The sequence below is a fragment of the Vidua macroura genome, assembly GCF_024509145.1.
Source record: "Vidua macroura isolate BioBank_ID:100142 chromosome W unlocalized genomic scaffold, ASM2450914v1 whyW_random_scaffold_30, whole genome shotgun sequence".
Lineage (NCBI taxonomy): Eukaryota > Metazoa > Chordata > Aves > Passeriformes > Viduidae > Vidua > Vidua macroura.
In genome coordinates this window covers 3034436-3054449 of record NW_026530534.1, presented here as the reverse complement: position 1 = coordinate 3054449, position 20014 = coordinate 3034436, and the positions used below count along the sequence as shown (strand labels likewise).

Below are 20014 nucleotides of genomic sequence, written 5' to 3'. Positions count from 1 at the left end.
GTGCTTGCACAGAGTCAAGGCCTTTTCTGCTTCTTGCACTACCCTTCCAGTGAGTAGGCTGGGGGTGCACAAGAAGTTGAGAGGGGACACATCCGGGATAGCTGACCCCAACTGACCACAGGTGTTACCAAAAATTAGTAAAAATTAAAAAACTCCTCAACCCCAATATAGTATCAAGAAGCAGGCATTCTTTATTTGGTTGGATGCATGAGGGGATATCTCCTCCAAAATATCATGCATGCTGAATACAGAAAAGCTCCTGTTTACAGACTATATTTTACATACATATTTATTGATTTTCCCAGAATAAACATACATATAATAATCATTTCCCCAAAATTATTAACATATTTTCCCTCCCCTTTATGCATGCGTTGTTCTGTCCTCGGATCTCTTCAGTGGTTCCTGGTGGTCAGTGACCCCAAAGTCATATCTGACCACCCAGTGAACTGGTAAAAGTTGGCACAACTGGGATTGTTGCTTTTCAGTTCTTCTTACAGAATGGACATTGTGCAGTTCCATAGACCAGTGGTTTTTGAAGAATGAGCATTGTGTTAGCCCACCAGGTGCAGATGATTTTTCATCTGGCAACACAAGGATATTCCATACCATATGGCATTATGCTCAGTAATAAAGTTAGGGGGGAGGTTGGTGGGGGGGAGCTGCTATGGGACTGGGCATCCATCAGTCGGTTGGGGGGGAGCAGCTGTTTTCATTTGCATCATTTATCTTTCTTGGATTTTATTTTTCTGTCTTTGTTGTTATTTTTTATTATTATTTTATTTCAGTTATTAAACTGTTTTTATCTCAACTCATGAGTTTTCTCACTTACTCTTCTGATTGTCTCCCTGTCCCACTGGGTGAGAGCGAGCAAGCGGGCAGCTGTGGTGCTTGCTGGTTGTGGTTAAACCATGGCAGTCCTACTCAAAATAGTTCTTCTTTCAGGTTACTTGATAGTGAAGGCTCAAAAGTTGACTATAACCTGGAATATGCATTCTCCAGAATTCCACCAGGCCTAGGAAATCTTGATTCTTCCTTGTTAACTGGTGGGGACATAGTTCCTATTTTATTGTTCACATCCATAGGGACATGAGGATGTCAATCCTGCCATTTTGCTCCCAAGAAAGAGATTTTCTGTGCAGGTCCATTGACATGTTGTTTTTTTTTTTTAATGACAAAACCAAGTTACAGAAGAATCTGAATTATTTTTTTTCTCTTCTTAAAATGTTTCTACTTTGTTGCTCCACACACTGATTTTGTTGGTGTATTGTAAATGTTCAGGGGCATCACCCTGTTGCTGTGCAGTTTGAATTAGTCCGCCACAAATGGAAGGGCTGTGCTTCCACTCCTGGGGCAGTTGATTTCAGGTGTATTTGATACTCCTTCATGTGAAAGTAAACTGTAACCTGCAATCTGCTGCCAAAGGAGTTGAGAAAAACCCCTAACATATCACCTGTCGGCCTTTGACTCCAGTTCATATTGGAGTTCTGGTGTTTCTGGTATGGCAGCACTCAGTGGTGGTGTGACTTCATTTAGGCTGTACTAGTCTGCCTCCATCAGACTTTGGCACTGGCCATATGGGACTATTAAAGGACAAATGAGTCTTGCTGATCATTTCTTGGTTCTCCAATTGATGAATTGGCTTATGTATGGGAGCCAGGGAGTTTGTGTGATATTGTCACCAGTGCACTGTCCTGGTTGCAATTGACTCCTGCTGTTCTTTGACCTGCAGCAACTCCTCAACAGAAGGATTGCTTGAGAGGACAGGCAGGGTAGACAGCTGTTTAACTTTCTGTGTGTTAATGATGGCTACACCAAAAGGCCACTGGTACCCTTTTAGGTCCTTGAAGTACCTTCTCTTGGGGTAGTCTATGTTATGTATACACAGGGCATCCAAGCCAGTCAGACTAGGATGCATTTGCACTTGTCTCCTGTACACTGTTTACCAAAGCCTTGTACTTTTGTAGGTCTGATGATTCAGGCCATCAAATCTACACACACTGTATACCCAGTCATCCCTTCCTTCCTTCTAGCTGAAGACAGGGACCTTCTCTTTCTGTTTCTGGTTGGAGTATTCACTCTGACCCTTGCATTGCCAGATGAGAAGTCCCCTCACCAGAATCAAGGAAAGTGATTGCAGTCTTTCTTCTATGTGTGGGAGATTGAGAATTGCCTTCTTGTGTCTCAACAGCAATTAAACTGATGGCCTTCTTGGATGGCCCCCTGTATTGATTTGGCATGGCCTGGTTTTTGGCAGCAGAGGGGGCCAAAAAGATGGCTCCTGTGAGAAGCTGCTGGAAGCTTCCCACCATGTCCAGCAGAGCCAATCCCTGATGGCTCTGAAGATGGACACGCTGCTGGCCAAAGCTGGGCCAATGAGAGGTTGGTAAGGCCTCTGTGATGACGTATTTAAGAAGGAAATCAAAACCAAGTCACAAGGTTTTGCTTCCAGTTGGAGAGCAGGAGGAGGTGAGAATATGTGAGGGAAAACAACATGGTGACACCAAGGTCAGTGGAGAAGGAGGGGGAGGAGGTGCTCCAGGCACCAGAGCCAAGATTCCTCTGCAGGCTGTGGTGAAGACCATGGTGAAGCAGGCTGTCCCCCTGTAGCCCATGGGTCCACAGGGGATGCAGAGATCCATGCACAGCCTGTGGGAGGAGGTGCCCACACCAGAGCAGGTAGATGCCTGGAGGAGGCTATGATCCAGTGGAAGACCTGATGGAGAGAGGGGGCCCCTGCTTCCAGGCTGGAGCAGCCTGTCCTTGGAGGACTGCACCCCGTGGAAAGAGAGACCCACATCACAGCAGTTTTGGGAAGACTGTCTGCCCATGGAGGGAGTTCATGCTGCAGCAGGTGCAGTATGGCTGCTGCTCGTGAGAGTGGACCCATGCCGGAGAAGTTCATGGAGAACTGTCTCCTGTGGGAGGGACCCCACGACCTCACAGGGGATGGACTCCTCTCCCAGAGCAGCAGAAGAAAATCTCAGTGATGAACTCACCAAAACCCCCATGCCCTGTCTCCCTGTGCTGTCAGTGGGAAGGAGGAAGTGGCTGGGGGGGAGAAGGTGTTTTAAGGGCTTATTTTACTTCTCATTATCCTCCTCTGATTCCGTTAGTAATAAATTTCACTTTGCAACTTCAAGTTGAACCTGCTTTTCCCTTGAAGTGTTTTCTCCCGGTCCTTATCTCAACTTGTGTAGCCTTTGTTAACTTTTTCCTTTTCCACAGCTGGGCAGAGGAGGGTGAACGAGCGACTCTCATGGGTGCCTGGCGTTGGGCCAGTGTCAAACCACGACACCCCCTTCTTAGCATGTGTCTTTCCTCAACCAAATACTAGCGTGCCCACTCACAACCATATCACGAAGTGCCACGTCTACTTGTTTTGTGAACATTTTCAGGGATGGTGACACCACCAGTTTCCTGGGGAGCCTGTTCCAATGCTTAACCACTCTTTCAGTGAAGAAATTTTTCCTAATATCCAACCTGAACATCTCCTGGTGCAACTTGAGGCCATTTCCCCATGTCCTATCGCTAGGTGCCTGGGAGAAGAGTCTGACCCCCACCTTGCCACAACCTCCTTTCAGGTAGTTGTAGAGAGTGATAAGGTCTCCCCTGAGACTTCTTTTCCCCAGAATAAACAACTCCAGTTCCCTCAGGTGCTCCAGACCCTTTATCAGTTTTGTTGCCCTTCTCTGGACATGCTTCAGCACCTCAATGCCCTTGCAGTGAAGGGCCCAGAACTGGACACAGTTTTTGAGGCACAGCCTCACCAGTGCCAAGTACATAGGGACAATCACTTCCCTGGTCCTGCTGGTCACACTATTTCCGATACAAGCCAGGATGTCATTGGCCTTCTTGGCCACCTGGGCACACACTGGCTCATGTTTAGCTGCTGTCAACCAACATCCATCAGGTCCTTTTCTGCCGAGCAGCTTTCCAGTCACTCTTCCCCAAGCCTGTAGTGCTGCATGGGGTTGTTGTGACTCAAGTGCACAACTGAATGGTAGCAAACACATAAGCTTTATAGTAATAAGATGCTGCTATCATATCCTGGGTAGTGGTTATCTTTCTGCACATGTTGTTGGGTTCAGAGGAAGATGAATGTGGTTAGCTGTTTTCAGTGAGAAGCTAAGCTACTTCAGATTTGCAAAAATGTGAAGATTAAGGCAGTTTCTTGGGTTTAAATAAATAGTAAATTTCTTAAGTTGTTGATAAAAGCATTATTTTGTAAGAATTTTTTAAAATATGGATGACTGAATTTATTAAGTGAACACTTAGTAAGGTGTAACATATGCAAGGTTGACTAAACAAGCAGATTTTTATTACCTGTAAGTATGTGAATGCTTTAAAAACTCATTGTTTTTTATAGAGTTCTGTCAAGAAAAGTTGTAGCAAAAGGATGAATAGAAATTAAGTCACATCTTTTATATTTCAAAATAAGCAATAAACTTTTAGAAAGCTGGTTGGCTAAGATGTCATTGATGTTTACAGTGGTTCCATAGAGGGTAGAATATTGAAATTGAACTGTTGAATTCCTGCCTTCCTAATCCTTGTTCTTTTGTCATAGATAATTTCAGAGTAAATATGCATCCATGCTGCATGAGGGAGTAGAGCTCTGAAAGAATTCTTTAAAAATACTCTATGCATATGTTTTTAGTGTCCTAGTACCTAAGGTGTAAATAATTCTGCAATAAATGACCTGTTAAAGGTTTGTGTATAGATGTTTCACTAGTCCTTCACAAGTGTTGGGAGGGAAATTACTAGAAATTGGAGTTTTAAGCTAAATTATATGTTGATAAAAGTACATTTTACTTTTTTAATTAAGTTGTTGCAAGCTCAGTTGGCACTAGCCAATTCTCCTATTCTTCCTATAGCCTGATTCCTTTTTAGTGGAATAGAGGAAGTGTGTGGTTTTAATACCAAACTTCAGATTCAACTTTTGTTTCAATTTTAGTATATGTCTTTTGAAATAATAATGGAAACAAAAAATTCTTCATAGGGCAAATATACGGCAAAATGTAATTCAGGCCATTAGCCAAATATTATTGAATCTGGTTATAATGTTGCTAATGTGGGATGCAGATCAATTAAGCAGTATTTATATTATTTTAATTTTAGACTAATGGTTATTAGCTGGCTTTGGTATTTATGAACCCTCCAAACCTGACCAAAACTGCAAGGTTTTTTGGAATACATTATCTTGAAGAACCTAAATTTCTTCTAGTTTTAGAGCTAGTTAGTTAGTTTTAAAAATTGCAACCATGTAGCTTTTTTTCCCCCTGAAACCTGGAGGGAATTTCAGAAAGCTAATTTAGCATGAGACTAAATTTAAAACCTATAATGAAAATGATCTGGTTTGTTCCCTCCCCCTCATCTCTTTCTGAATATGGTATGTGTTGCTGTAGTTGGCCCTCGGCCGGGTAATAATTGGTATTGACTCTATGATTCACAGAAGGCTGATTAATCTCTTTATTATTATATTATTATTATTAAGAAACCCATTGCTTTTATAGACCATTACAATACAGCTGGACCTAATTGGTCCTCTAATTAAAATATCATCACCATTAGTTAAGAAACTACCCTTTGGTAAACAAACCTCCATAACACATTCCACATGTTCACAATAACAGGTGCAGCAAGATAAGAATTATTTATCATTCTTTTCCCTGATCTTCTCACAGCCTTTCCCAGAAAGGCCTGGGAAAGTTATCTGTTGCTCTCTGTGGCCAGATAGCTGCTGCCACAGGTATGCATGTGTAGTTTCCCACTGCCATCTCTATTACATTTATTTTTCTGTACTTTTTTCATCACTTCAGTTTTGTAGTCATGCTTTTAATTTTTGCCTCTGTGGTGATAAACAGGTTTTTTTATTAATTTTGACAGAATCTTATGCCTATAGCTAATTGTTATCATCAGTTGACATATTGATAGTTTGTCCGGTTTAGTGAACATGTAGTGTTATCATTGTCACTTATTTTATAATTAGCTTGTATGTCTTCAGGTTCAGTGTTTTAAGTCTGGAATGGCTGGTATGGTTTCTTCAGTAGTGGGTTATAGGACTTTCTTGGTTTTGTTTTGTTTTGTTTTTTTTTCCCTTTCTTTCTGTAAAGAATTGCAGGGAGATATAGAGAAGCATACAATTAAATGGAATGAAGAAGACTGATCAGATGTTCCAATAGTATTTCCAGCTTATTCAAAGCCCAGTACAGTGGGAGAAGCCATAATTTGTGAACTATTGAAGTAGACCAGCCAAGATGATCATCCTTTTTGCAGGCACTTCTAACTATTCATCAAAGAAAGATAAGCACTTTGAAAAGCTCTGGACAGACAACATCTAATTTCTACACCACAATACTGGTGTGAATGTAATATCATCAATGGTTATGTTCCTAATAAATTCTTTCTGCATTTTATATGAAAAGCAAAGGATGAAACATAAAATATTACAAAAGCACACCATTCTTTTGATGAAAGTGAAGTTACCCTTTTTCCCCTTTTCTGTTCTTTTTTTTTTTTTTTAATCAATTCCACAAATGGAAAAATTAGCTGTCTCTGATTAGTTTGTTTGCTTGGGGAGGGGAAGAAATTACCCTGGGATTTTTTTGTACATCTACATTTCTAGTACATCTACATTTTGGGAGGGGGAGGAGAAAGCAGGGGAGCAAGAGAGAGTGCCATGTGGTTTGGAGAGTCTTGGCAGGGGCACTGAACTGGGGAGTACCATTCCTAAGCCACGACAACCAAGCACTGAGGCTGGTGTCACCAGCAGCATTTTGGGTTCTTTGATCATGGGTTGGTCTACACTGTGCCAGGCCTTTTGGCAACAGACAACATGCACTTGTGTCCTGGTTTCAGCTAGAGTAGAGTTATTTTCTTCTCAGTAGCTGTTTCAGTGCTGTATTTTGGATCCGTAATGAGAGTGATTTTGACACAATGATGTTTTGTGGATTTGCTAAGTCATGTTTCTCCTAAGCCAAGGACTTTTTCCTTCTCTCATACTCTGCCGGTGAGGAGGTTTGCAAAAAAACTTTGAGGGAGCATAGCTGGGACAAGTGATCCAAACTGACCAAAGGGATATTCCACAACATAGAACATCATGCCCAGTATATAAACTGGGGGAAGGTAGCTGGAAGAAGAGCCAATCTAGGTTTGGGAAGGGGGGGTCTGGCATTAGTCAGCAGGTGGTGAGCAATTGCATTATACATCACTTGTTTTTCCCCTTTTTATTTACCATTTATTTATGTTATAAATAGAGGCGAATAATTTGTTCAGCCTTTCAAGAGTCAATCAGAAATTTATTGATTACAGCAAGCGATGGCAAGCAAACAGCGCTGGGTGCAGCCGGGGAGTCCCCGCTCCGCAAAACGGCCCACACACCGTTTTCCCCCTTCCCACAGTCTTTTTATACTTTTTTTTTCCGGGGCCGCGGTATCTCTGGGTGTACTCTGCGCTTGCGCCTTCTGTTGCTAGGGGGTCGTCTTCTACTCTCTGTTGGTCGCCCGAGGGAAGCTCCTCTCTTCTTCCCCGGCGAAAGTCCACGGCCCTGCAATGGTTTTTTCCATATGCACCTAAGTTCTAATTACACAACCAGCTTAAGTAATCAACATACTAACTAGTTTCTGTCTGGCGGTTTTCTGTTATCTACACAAGGCTTCTCCTTTGATTCTCTGTTATCTACACAAGGCTTCTTCTTTCTGTCTTGATGAACAAAGAGTCTTTTCTAACTTATCACAATCCCCCCCTTTTCTTTTTCTTTATTTTGTTCATCAAACCTTTTTAGTTCTTGTAAGCTAAGGGCTAAGGTTTCATTAGTCTCAGGATCCTCTGGTACGGGTTCATATTTGGCCCTTATTAACATGAGGTGAGCAGCCTCCAATCTCCTCTTTACTATGTCTATGATCCTATTAAAAATGCGCGGGCCAAAGGTTAGTCCCAAAATCAGTAAAATTAGGGGCCCTGCCATTGTGGACAATAGGGTAGTCAGCCACGGGGAACTGTTGAACCAGGTTTCATACCAACCTTGTTGGGCTTCTCTTTCTCTTTTTCGTTTTTCTAATCCTTCCCTTAGTTTTGTCATTGTATCCCTGACTACCCCTGTGTGATCTGCATAGATACAACACTCCTCTCTGAGTGCTGCGCATAGCCCTCCTTGCTGTAGGAGCAGGAGATCCAATCCTCTCCTGTTTTGCAAAACTACTTCAGATAGAGATCTCACTGATTTCTCTAAGGCTGATATCGATTGCTCTATTCGCTCTAAGTCCTCGTCTATTGCTACCCTTAGAGAGTGAAATTCTTTCATTTGTTTTACTAAGGAGGCCACTCCCGTGCTTACACCTGCTCCCCCCATGAGCATTAAAGCAGCCACTGTAAGTGTAGTAAAAGGTTCTCGTTTTTGTAGATGGTGTGCTGGGGTAGTTTGTAGGTTATATACATAGTCTTGAGGGTGATAGATAATTTTTGGGATTATGACTACTTGTATGCAGTAATCTGAGGTCTCATCGAAAATTTCCAGGGAGATGCAGGGTGTGAGTCCTCCTTTTGCACAGATCCACTTTGTGTTTTTAGCAGGGAGTAACTACTTGGCTGGCTTATCTTCTTGTTTTGCTGTAGTTATTATTTCGCACAGGAATTCCATGTGCTGGGGCACTTGGCCAATGCATCTCCCCTTCCCTGTTACTGAGGCTAATATGATTCCTTGCCCCCGCGGATCTTTCCAATTACATGAAGGGGAGTTACTGCCATTTGCACGTCTCGCCTTTTCTGATATTCCGATAGCTTCATAAAATGGGGGTTTAACATCAAAGCAGAGCCAACAATGCTCTGTAAGCCGGGGGTTAGTTACATTCAAGACCCGGTATGCTCCCTCTACCAGCTTCCAAAGGGTGTTAAATCGAGAATCCTCGCTAGGGGGTGCTATTGTCTGGGTGACAACAGTTGAATTTTCCATTCCTACGTTACTTTGATTATTGATTATTTCAACATGGCTTGGCTCTCCATCTTTAGCTATTACCGGGTTAGGGCCTACTGGTCGGGTATCTGGTGAGATAGGCTCCTTCTTTATGGTGAACATGTTGCCTCTGTCCTTACCAGGTTCCACATACCGAAAACCCTATGTCCATCCCACTGTCCATCCTGGATCTAATGGTTTAGTTACATTCAGATACACAAATTGACAATTCCCCTGATTGACTATGTCGCCTGACCAGTCCTTCTGTGGAGCTTTACAGCCGTAGGGTCCCCAAGAAACAGTAAGCCATTGATCTCCTTCTACTGACCAATCTGATGCTATTGTTTCACAGCCCCAATACCCACAGAAGTATTCCCCAGGGTAATTGCAATATCCCTTTCCTGGATTTGATGCTGGACACATATAGAAACCTATTTTATTTAGACATGGTTCGATGGGGGCCAGTGTGCATAATGACAGTGTAAAGCTAGGAGATCTGGATGATATCCGAGTTTGGATTTCTTTCCCATCTACTCGGGTTAGTATCCACTTAAAGGGTTGATGTGAGAATTGAGAATATCCTCCTGGCAATAACATAATCAGAGGTACAATAATGATAACTTGCCAAGGAGGGTGGAGTCCTGTTTTTGCATTTAACTCATGATTTCCTACCATTTCCCTTTTAGCTTGTTGCCCTTTTTGTTTACCCGGGGTGGTTGAGTCGGTACCTTTTGGGAGATTATCAATACCCAGTCGGTAATATTTGGAGTATCTCTGCATTATTCTACTTGGGATTGGGAAGAGCCTGATTCTTTCCCCTCTGCCTCGCCCGCCGACTCGGGTGCTTCGAGCCGCGGGGATTACCATCTTCTCGGCAGCAGCGGTACTCTCCAGCGCATCCATTCCCTTTTCTCCTTCTAGCCTTATACTGCTCCTAGTTCTTATCCTTGACCGGGGATGAGTCACACGGGATTTCTTTCAGCTCTTTCCGACAACACCGGTTTACAATATGGGCAACAAGGGGGCAGGTTCATTCAGGTGGAAGCAAAAATTCTCAGGGTTAAGCCCTTTTCTGTAAACCTCCCACCACTCTTCTGATTTGAACCTTACCCACTTATTCTCCAATTCCCCTAACTCTAATATGATTCTTGTTAATCCTCGCTCTAGCTTGTAGCAGCTGGAGCAAATCCCAGTAGGTGGCTTTCCTTTGTAGCAATGGACTTACCACCGTTCTTGGCAAGTTTTACAAACAAAGCACACAAAAGGATAACAGTCACAACGTATTTCTTCAGATACTACTCTATAATCATCAGCCGAGGGATAAGTGTACCCTTTTTGTTCCCCCTCTTGGTCTATTTGGATTACCCACACTGAGTCCATTAGTTCTTCTTCAAGGTGACCTTCAGGTTTCTGGGTTGGCTCGTTACTCTCCAATGGTCAGCCGTAGTGATTGATCCTTTAACTCGGCTTGCGTGGGTCCATCCCTTCTCGGCGGTCCGAATTGCAGTCTCTGTGGTGAGCAAAACAACGAAGGGGCCTTCCCAACGAGGTGTTAAAGAATTTTCTTTCCATGATTTAATGAGTACTCTATCTCCAGGTTTAATCTTATGTATTGCTAGGTCTAATGGAGGTCTCTGAGTTAACAGCCCCTTTTCCCTCAATTCTCTCCTTCTGTTCATAATTTGCACAATATAGGTATTGGTCTGAGAATCTTTCAAACAAGGGTGATCTACAGGGGCTTCCATATCATAGGGCATTCCGAATAGCATTTCAAAAGGGGATATCCCCACATCAGTTCAGGGTTGAGTGCGGATATTTAATAGAGCCAAGGGCAAACACTTGACCCAAGACATCTTTGTTTCTAGCATTAATTTAGTTAGCTGTTTCTTGATTTCCCCATTCATCCGCTCCACTCTCCCAGAACTTTGTGGGTGCCATGGAGTGTGATACTTCCACTGGGTCCCCAGGGTGGTGAGAACATCTTTTGCTATTTTTGAAGTAAAGTGGGGGCCCCTATCAGAATCTAGGATCTCTATCATCCCGTATCTAGGTATGACTTGTTCTAAAAGTATCTTAACCACCGCATGAGACGTTGCTCTGGCGGTGGGGAATGCTTCTACATAATGTGTCAAGTGATCTATCAATACCAACAGGTACTTGTACCTCCCTATTTTGGGTAGTTCAGTAAAGTCTACTTGTATATGAGAGAAAGGTCTTTGTGCTAACTCTCTCCCACCCATTGGTCTCTCTCTTTGTTGCTGCTTGTTTACCTTTTGACAGGTCAGGCAGCGTTGGGTTACCTGTTTAGCTAGAGTATAGATCCCTATACACATGTATTTGATAGCAAACTGATCGACTAAGGCCTGAGTGCCCCAATGGGTTTTATCATGTATAGCCTGCAGGATTCTCATGGCTACTCCTTTCGGGAGTACTTCTCGACCATCGGGTAATACCCACTTGCCTTCCTCCTTTTCCCGTATTCCCATTTGGTCTAATTTTTCTTTTTCTTGTACTGTGAATGTTAATAAATATTTCTTTGAGTCATGATACCAGCAATGTTTCTTTTGGGGGTTACCACAAGCACTTCTGATGGAATCATCTCTAAACATTTTACAACCTGACCAACACGGTGTTGTTCCTGAATCATCTCCACAAGCAGAGCAATCCTCCCTTTGTGTAACCTCAAGCTTATGTTTTAAAGTCAGTAGCGCAGCTCTCTTGGCCTCTTGATCACCAAAATTGTTTCCCCTAATGGAGGCTCCTATTTCTGTCTGATGGCCACGGACATGCACTACTGCTATCCTTTCCAGATATCTGAGAGCTTGTAAAACTCGTCGGATTAATTCCTCGTGTATTAACCCCTTTCCTTGTGAGTTAATTAATCCTCTCTCTTCCCAAATTTTACTGAAAGTGTGTACTACCCCATAAGCATATTTAGAGTCAGTGTAGATGGTTCCGGATTTTTCTTTTAACAATTCTAATGCTCTGAGTACTGCATATAATTCACATGCTTGTGCTGACCAGCTAGGGCTAAGGGGGCCAGATTCTATTATCCTGAAGGTTTTTCCATCCACCACAGCGTATCCAGATTTCTGTTTCCCCTCAACAACCCGGGAGGATCTATCTACATATAACCGGGCCCCTGAGGCTAGTTCTTCCTCTTCCAAATCTGGCCGTATTTTGGTTTGTTCCTCAATTTGTTGGAGGCAATCGTGTGCCAGCTCAGTAGTTGGTTCCCCATATAGGAATTGAGCAGGATTTTGTAAACTGGTAGTTTCTATAGTCAATTTAGGGGATGATATTAGGATGCCCTCATATTTAAGCAGCCTGGCATCTGTTATCCATTTTTCAGCTTTTTGTTGCAAAACTCCCCGGATGTTATGAGGAGATAAGACCCGCAGCTCACTTCCAAAGGTTATTTTCCCTGCTTCTTCTACTAAGAGAGCAGCAGCTACAATTACTTGTAAGCAGGTGGGCCACCCTCTACTAACAGGGTCTAAAAGTTTTGAGAGATACACCACTGGTTTTTTGTTCCCGGCCCAGTCCTGGGCCAGCACCCCATATGCAGTTCCCTCTTCCACATTAATAAATAGAAAGAATGGTCTTTTTAGGTCAGGGAGACTGAGGACTGGTGCATTTACCAATTCAACCTTTAGGGCCTTTAATCGGTCCTCATCTTCAGGTGTCCACTTGAGTAATCCTTTTTGAGTTAATTTTTCATTCAGGAATTTAACTTTCCCACTAAAGTTCACTATCCACTGTCGACAGTATCCAAAAAGTCCTAACAACTGCCGTATCTGTCTCTTATTCTGTGGGGCTTGTAATGAGAGTATACCTTGGACCCTTTCAGCATCCAATTTCTTAGTTCCTTTGGTTAACTTATGTCCCAAGTATTTAACTTCTTCCTCTACAAACTGTAGCTTAGACTTTGAAACCTTAAGTCCCTTCAAACTCAGGAAGTTTAGTAGCTTTATGCTTTCTTTTCTTACTATCTCCTCCTCTTTGCCTGCGATTAGCAAATCATCTACATACTGTACCAAAGCTGTTCCTTCGCCTACGGAATAATCTGCCAACATTTGCTCTAATGCTTGTCCAAATAAATTAGGGGATTCTGTAAATCCCTGAGGGAGGACAGTCCATCTTAATTGTTGCTTTTGATGGGTATCCGGGTCTTCCCATTCAAAGGCAAAATAATCTCTGGAGGCTTCTTTAAGAGGGCAGGCCCAGAAAGCATCTTTTAAGTCTATTACACTGTACCATTTATTTTCAGGGTCTAATTGACTTAAAAGTGTATATGGGTTAGCTACTATGGGAAATCTTTCAACAGTTCTTTTATTAATTTCTCTTAAGTCATGAACTAGCCTGTAACTACCATTCAGTTTCTTTACAGGTAAGATGGGTGTGTTAAAAGGAGACATGCATGGTTAGAGGAGACCTTGTTTTAAGAGTCTCTCAATTTCGGGTTTTAACCCTTGTCTCCCTTCTTGAGACAGAGGGTATTGTTTTATTCTCACAGGTATTTCAGGGTCCCGGATGGTTACTTCAAAAGGTTCGATATTCAATCTTCCTACAGTATCGGGGGTGTACCACACTTCTGGATTGATTTCAGCTTCATCCGCGGTCCGTAGGGGACACAGTTTTACGCTCAATTTCTCCTCTATTACTTCCACTCCTATTCCTAGTTCAATCATCAAGTCCCGTCCGAGTAGATTATAATCTGCCTCAGGAACTAATAAAAAGGATCCCACCCCCAATTTAGAATCAGTCTCCAAAAAGACATCTTTTATCACAGGTACTCCAAAAGGCTCCCCTTTTGCCCCAATTACCTGTACCGTGTCAGATGAAATTTTACACCCCCGAGGAAGGGTCTGGACGGTTGATCTTTCTGCCCCCGAGTCCACAAGGAACTCGTATTCTTGCTGCTGGGGACCTATCTTTATCTTTACCAGGGGCTCCGTTCTTTCTCTTGTCCCCAGCAGATAGAGCCCCTGACACCCCTAGTCTTCCTGAAACTGTTTTTCATCAGCTATCCTTTGTCGGCATTCCCGCTTAATGTGACCCCTCCTCCCACAGTAAAAGCAGGCAATTCTTCTCTCCTCCTTCCTCTCATCAATCCCATCAGTCCGCCTTGGAATTCACTTACTTCCCCGCACGGCTGCCCCCTTCTGTAAAGGAGAGGGGGCAGTTTTCTGCCCTTCCCGAACTGCCACTACCATCATCCTAACTTGCTTTTTATGAGTTTCATCCTCCCTCCTTACATAAACTTTCTGCACCTCTCGCAATAATTCATCCAATCCTCTTCCTTGCCAATCCTCCAATTTTTCTAACTTCTTCCAAATGTCCACCCATGAGTTCGCTACAAACTGTGTTTTTAGCAAGGCCTCCCCTACTGGGGTATCAGGGTCCACTCCAGAATATAACTGAAAGAGTTTTCTCAACCTTTCCAACCATTCTGTGGGATCTTCATCCTTTTTTTGCTGTTCTCGAAAAGCCCTGTGAATATTCTGTCCTCGAGGGACAGATCTTCTTATTCCTTGTATTATAATGTTCCGCAAATCTACCATATGGGCTCTGTGTTGCGGATCCTGGTTGTTCCAGTCAGGGCGTTGCATAGGCCACTTGGTGTCTGCGAGGGGCCCTTGTTGGTGTTCATCATCCCATATTCTCATCCCTACATCTCTAATCATCCTCCTTTCCTCAGAGGTAAATAATATACCTAAAATAGATTGCATCTCATCCCAAGTATAAACGTTCAGACCCAGAAATTGGTCTAACCTTTCGGCGACTCCAAGGGGGTCCTCTAAGAGATGTCCCATTTCCTTTTTGAACTCCCTCACATCTCCCGAGTTCAAGGGTACAGACACATATCCAACTCCTAAGATTTGGGCTGGTTGCCCTGGTTGTCCTGCATTAGGGTTAGGGACCATCCCCATTCCTGCTTCTCGGAGTGGGAACAATCCCAATTCCTCCCGCCTTTTCCTAGTCTGGCTTCTAGTTACCCGCTGGTTATTCCCCTGGAGCTCGGCATTCAACTCATCCCCCTCTGAGTCATCTTTTGCTGAGTCGTTTTGTGCCAGGGCAGAGGGGTCAGGATGTTGTGGTGAATGTGGAGGCAGGGGAGGGTAAAGGTTCCAGGGAGGAGAACGGGGAGGGGGAGCTGGTGGTAGAGGAGGTGATGGAGGGGGAGGAGGTATGTAGGGTGGAGGGGTGGAATCGGGTAGGTCTGTATCCTCTTTCAATCTTTTCTTCTTCTCCCTAGTACTAAGTGCAAACAACCTCGTGCGAGTTTCCCCCACTGTCTAAAGGGAGGCGTACTCGCTCTCCTCTGAGTTCGAGGGCTCTTTAGAATTCACATAAATATTTAAAGCCTGACATATCCAATCCTCAAATGAGCCAAACACTGGCCAGTACAAATGGTCTCCTCTTATTTGTTTCCCTCCCCAAACCTCTATGCAGTAGTGCACTATTTTCACCTTGTCCTTTCCTTTCCTGGAGGGGAAGGAATCCCAACTTTTAATCATTAGTCCTAATGGACTATCTGGAGGAATCTGGGGAAGCTTTACAGGGTTTCCCCCACCCATGGGACCAGAGGGCTTGCTTTTCCTCTGTCCCATCTTCCGGAGTGCCTTCTTACACACACACCTCTACGCTTCCCTCAATTCGTGGCCCAGCCCGTCGCCGGGTGTGAGAAACGCACTACTATGAGGTCCACAGTCACGTCGTCTCACAGAGACGTCTCATTCATTACACTCCGGGATCCCAACCCCACCCGAGCGGGCCCCGCTCCCTCCGAACGGAGCAACCTCAGTAGCCCCGAAGGACCACTGAAAGGTACTTACACAGTCCTGTGTCTTCGCCCGGGACTTCGTGCACAAAGATTAAGGGGTTGCCGGCTCTTCTTTGCTTGCCGCCGAATTTGGGTTCGTCGGTAAGGGTCCCAGAGGGGGACTCCTGAGCGGGGCTCGCTGCCAAGGCAGCGAGGGCGCCTCCCCATGAGGAGCTTCCAACGGATAGCCCTTATCCGAGTCACAGCATCAGATTGTTATAAATAGAGGCGAATAATTTGTTCAGCCTTTCAAGAGTCAATCAGAAATTTATTGATTACAGCAAGCGATGGCAAGCAAACAGCGCTGGGTGCAGCCGGGGAGTCCCCGCTCCGCAAAACGGCCCACACACCGTTTTCCCCCTTCCCACAGTCTTTTTATACTTTTTTTTTCTGGGGCCGCGGTATCTCTGGGTGTACTCTGCGCTTGCGCCTTCTGTTGCTAGGGGGTCGTCTTCTACTCTCTGTTGGTTGCCCGAGGGAAGCTCCTCTCTTCTTCCCCGGCGAAAGTCCACAGCCCTGCAATGGTCTTTTCCATATGCACCTAAGTTCTAATTACACAACCAGCTTAAGTAATCAACATACTAACTAGTTTCTGTCTGGCGGTCTTCTGTTATCTACACAAGGCTTCTCCTTTGATTCTCTGTTATCTACACAAGGCTTCTCCTTTGATTTTCTGTTATCTACACAAGGCTTCTTCTTTCTGTCTTGATGAACAAAGAGTCTTTTCTAACTTATCACAATTTACCATTATTATTACATTTTACTTTATTTTCAATTATTAAACTGTTCATATCTCAACATGCAAGTTTTACTTAGATTTTTCCCCCCCATTCCACGGGGCAGGGGGATGGGGGAAAGAGAGAGACATTGAGCAAGCAGTTTCATGGTTTTTTAGCTCCAGCTGGCCTTAAAACCATGACAACCTGTCTCAAATGGGGAATAGGATCTTTGTGCAGCAGTTAGCAGGGCTCATTAAAAGAGCTTTAAACTAGATTTGATGGGGGAAAGGGATGAAACCAGGCTCCCTTGAGAAAAGCCTGGTGGCAGCACTTCAATATTTAAGGGACAGTGTGTTAGCAAGTTCCTTTGGACTACTCCACTATGTGCTTAGTACACTAGAGCACATTTTAAATGCCCTGATCCTAATGAGTGCAATGCCCTAGCCATCTCAGTGGAGGTAGGGGATGGGGACGTATGCATCAGCAAAGACACTAGGGTTATTGATGTGTTAGAAACCACAGAGACACCCGAGAATGGTCACATAGGAATTAGGACGTCTCCCCCTAAAAAGGTTTGAGATCAATAGCCCAACTGAAGTGCATCTGCACCAATGCACACAGCATGGCCAACAAACAGAAGGAGCTAGAAGCCATTGTGCATCAGGAAAACTATGACAGTAAACATGGTGGGATGACCCCCACAACTGGAGTACTGCAATGGATGGCTAAAAACTCTTCAGAAGGGACAGGTAAGGAAGGAGAGGGAGTGGGTAGCCCTGTATATTAGGGAGTGTTTTGATTATCTAGAGCTTGATGACAGTGATAAAAGGGTTGAGTGTTTATGAGTAAGAATCAAGGAGAAGGCCAACAAGACAGATATCCCGGTGGGAGTCAGTTGTAGAGCACCCAACCAGAGTGAAGAGACAGACAAAATATTCTATGAGCAGCTTGAAGAAGTCTTGTGATCACTGGCCCTTGTTCTCATGGGGGACTTCAACCTACCAGATGTCTGCTGGAAATACAACAGACCAGACAGGAAATGGTCTAGGAGGTTTTGGGAGTGTGTTATATTCCTGACACAGTTCATGACTAAGCCAACTAGGGAATGTATTGGGATCCAATTAGTGAGAGATGCCTCTGCCTGAATTAAGGTGCATACAAGATCATATGCCGAAGTCAATAGTACAGATTTAATTTAACAGTAAATGTGAGGTAGAGAGATAGAAAGAAATAGAAATGGGGGGGGGGGGGGGGCGGGGGAGGAGGAGAGAGAGAGAGAGAGAGGGGTCAAGCAGAAGACAGTCACTACCCACGAATCCAGAGGTGTCCCATTGGTCCTTCTTCACCCTGGGCTTCTTGGTGGTGGGAGTCCCAGAGTTGTTCTTCTGGGGGTTTCACCTTTATACAGTCCAAGTTCCAAGTATCCACAGAGTAGTCACAAGTGCCATTCCCATAACTTGGGGTGCTAACATGTATGAACAGTTGCTTCCTTTCCTACAGCAATTTGCCACATTGGGAATTTTTGTCAAGATGTGTTAACCAGGATGTGCTAACCATATCTCACCTCTACCAGGCTTGGAATTAGTGCCTTCCTGTTGTAAATTCCTCCCTTCTGTGCTTATCTCAAGTTCCTGCTGTGGTGGCTTATCTTATGGCAAGTTCCTTCTGTGGCCTTGACAGTGTTTGAGGCGGGCAACTGTGCTCTTTAAGTCCTTACAGAAGGTTCTTGATCTGTTGTTTGTGAACAAAGAAAGACTTGTGGGTGATGTGATGGTTGAAGGCAGTCTTATGAAATGATAGAGTTTTCAATTCTGAGATGTAAGGAGTTGGGTCAGCAGTACTGCTATCCCAGAATTCAATGGCCAGTTTAGGAGACTGAGAAAGTCCTTTGGGAGGCAGTCCTGAAGGGCAAAGGAGTCCAGGAAGGCTGGATGTGCTATAAGAAAGAAATCTTAAAGGAGCAGAAGCAGGACATCCCCATGTGCTGAAAGATGAGCTTGTATGGAAGATGACCGGCCAAGCTAAACAGAGAGCTTTGTCTGGAACTCGGGGAGAAAAAGAGAGTTTATCACCTCTGGGAAAAGGGGCAATCAATTCAGGAGGGCTAATGGATATTGGGAGGTTGTGCAGGGAGAAAATTAGAAGGGCCTAAGTCCAACTAGAGCTTAATCTGAATACTGCTATAAAAGACAATCAAATCTGTTTCTATAAATACATTAGCAACAAAAGGAGGGCTAAGGAGAATCTCCATCCTTTATTGGATGTGAAGGGAAACAGTGACAAAAGATGAGGAAAAGGTTGAGGTACTTGATGCTGCTTTTTCCTCTCTCTTGAATAAGACCAGCTGTTCTCAGGCTACCCAGCCCATTGACCTGGAAGACAGAGACGGGGAGCAGAGTAGGGCCCCCATAACCCAGGGGGAATTGTTTAGAGACCTGTTACACTACTTAAACATGCACTAGTCTATGGGACAGGATGGGTACAAGGGTACTGAGGGAGCTGGCCGAAGTGCTCACCAAGCCACTTCCAAATGTTTATCAACAGTCCTGGCTAACCAGGGAGGTCACAGTTGGCTGAAGGTTAACAAAAATGATGCCTATGTAGAAGAAGGGCTGGAAGGAGGATCCAAGAATCTATAGGCATGTCAGCCTGACCTTGGTGCCGGGCAATGTTATGGAACAGATCATCTTGAGTGCCATCATGTGACATGTACAGGCCACCAGTTGATCAGGTCCCGTCAGTTTGGGTTTATGAAAGGCAGGTCCTACTTGACTGACCTTATCTCCTTCTATGACAAGGTTACCCACTTAGTGGACAAGGGAAAGGCTGTGGATGTTTATTACATATAGGTAAAAACCTTATAAAAGAAAGGCCTTGTAAAATCATGGCTTAGGCCTGCTACTTCAGCTAAGTACAGCTGGCAGCTAGCCTGATAAGTTCCCATTATAAAACTGTCAGCTTTCATGAGAATGGAATCCTGTAACAGTGAAAATCTAGTTATTCTAATGAGAAAGAATTCTAAGACTGTGTCTGTTAACGGCACCTGTGAAAACTATCCTGAATTGTTGAAAAGAAGAATGCAAACAAAGAGTGTAGTCGGCAGGTAGGCACCTCTGGTGAACTGACCAATCAAACGGGGGTAACAAATAGTTACCGACCAATTGGAGTTGAGCACGAAACTTTTGTAAAACCCTATAAATTTGGGATGTGGAAATAAACTGGAGCTTCTCTCTCACTGCTTGAACAAGAGTGTATGTCTCATCTCATTTCCATCTCTAATGTGAGGTCATAGCAACAGATGTTGTCTACCTGAACTTCAGTAAAGCCTTTGATGCCATTTCCCACAGCATTCTTCTGGAGAAACTGTTCATGGCTTGGACAGGTGTCCTCTTCACTGGGTAGAAAAGCATCTGAATATCTGGGCCCAGAGAGTGATGGTGAATGGCATTAAATCCAGTTGGCTTCTGGTTGCAAGTGGAGTTCCCCAGGGCTCAGTATTGGGATGGGTTTTATTTAATT

At 44.0% G+C, this 20014-nt stretch overlaps 1 protein-coding gene across 2 annotated transcripts in view; it reads left to right on the top strand.

Moving 5' to 3' along the window:
- The window catches only part of LOC128822716 (spindlin-Z-like), a 119507-nt gene that overhangs the window by 31858 nt on the left and 67635 nt on the right, over nucleotides 1–20014 (top strand). The gene's annotated exons all lie outside the window — the stretch shown is intronic.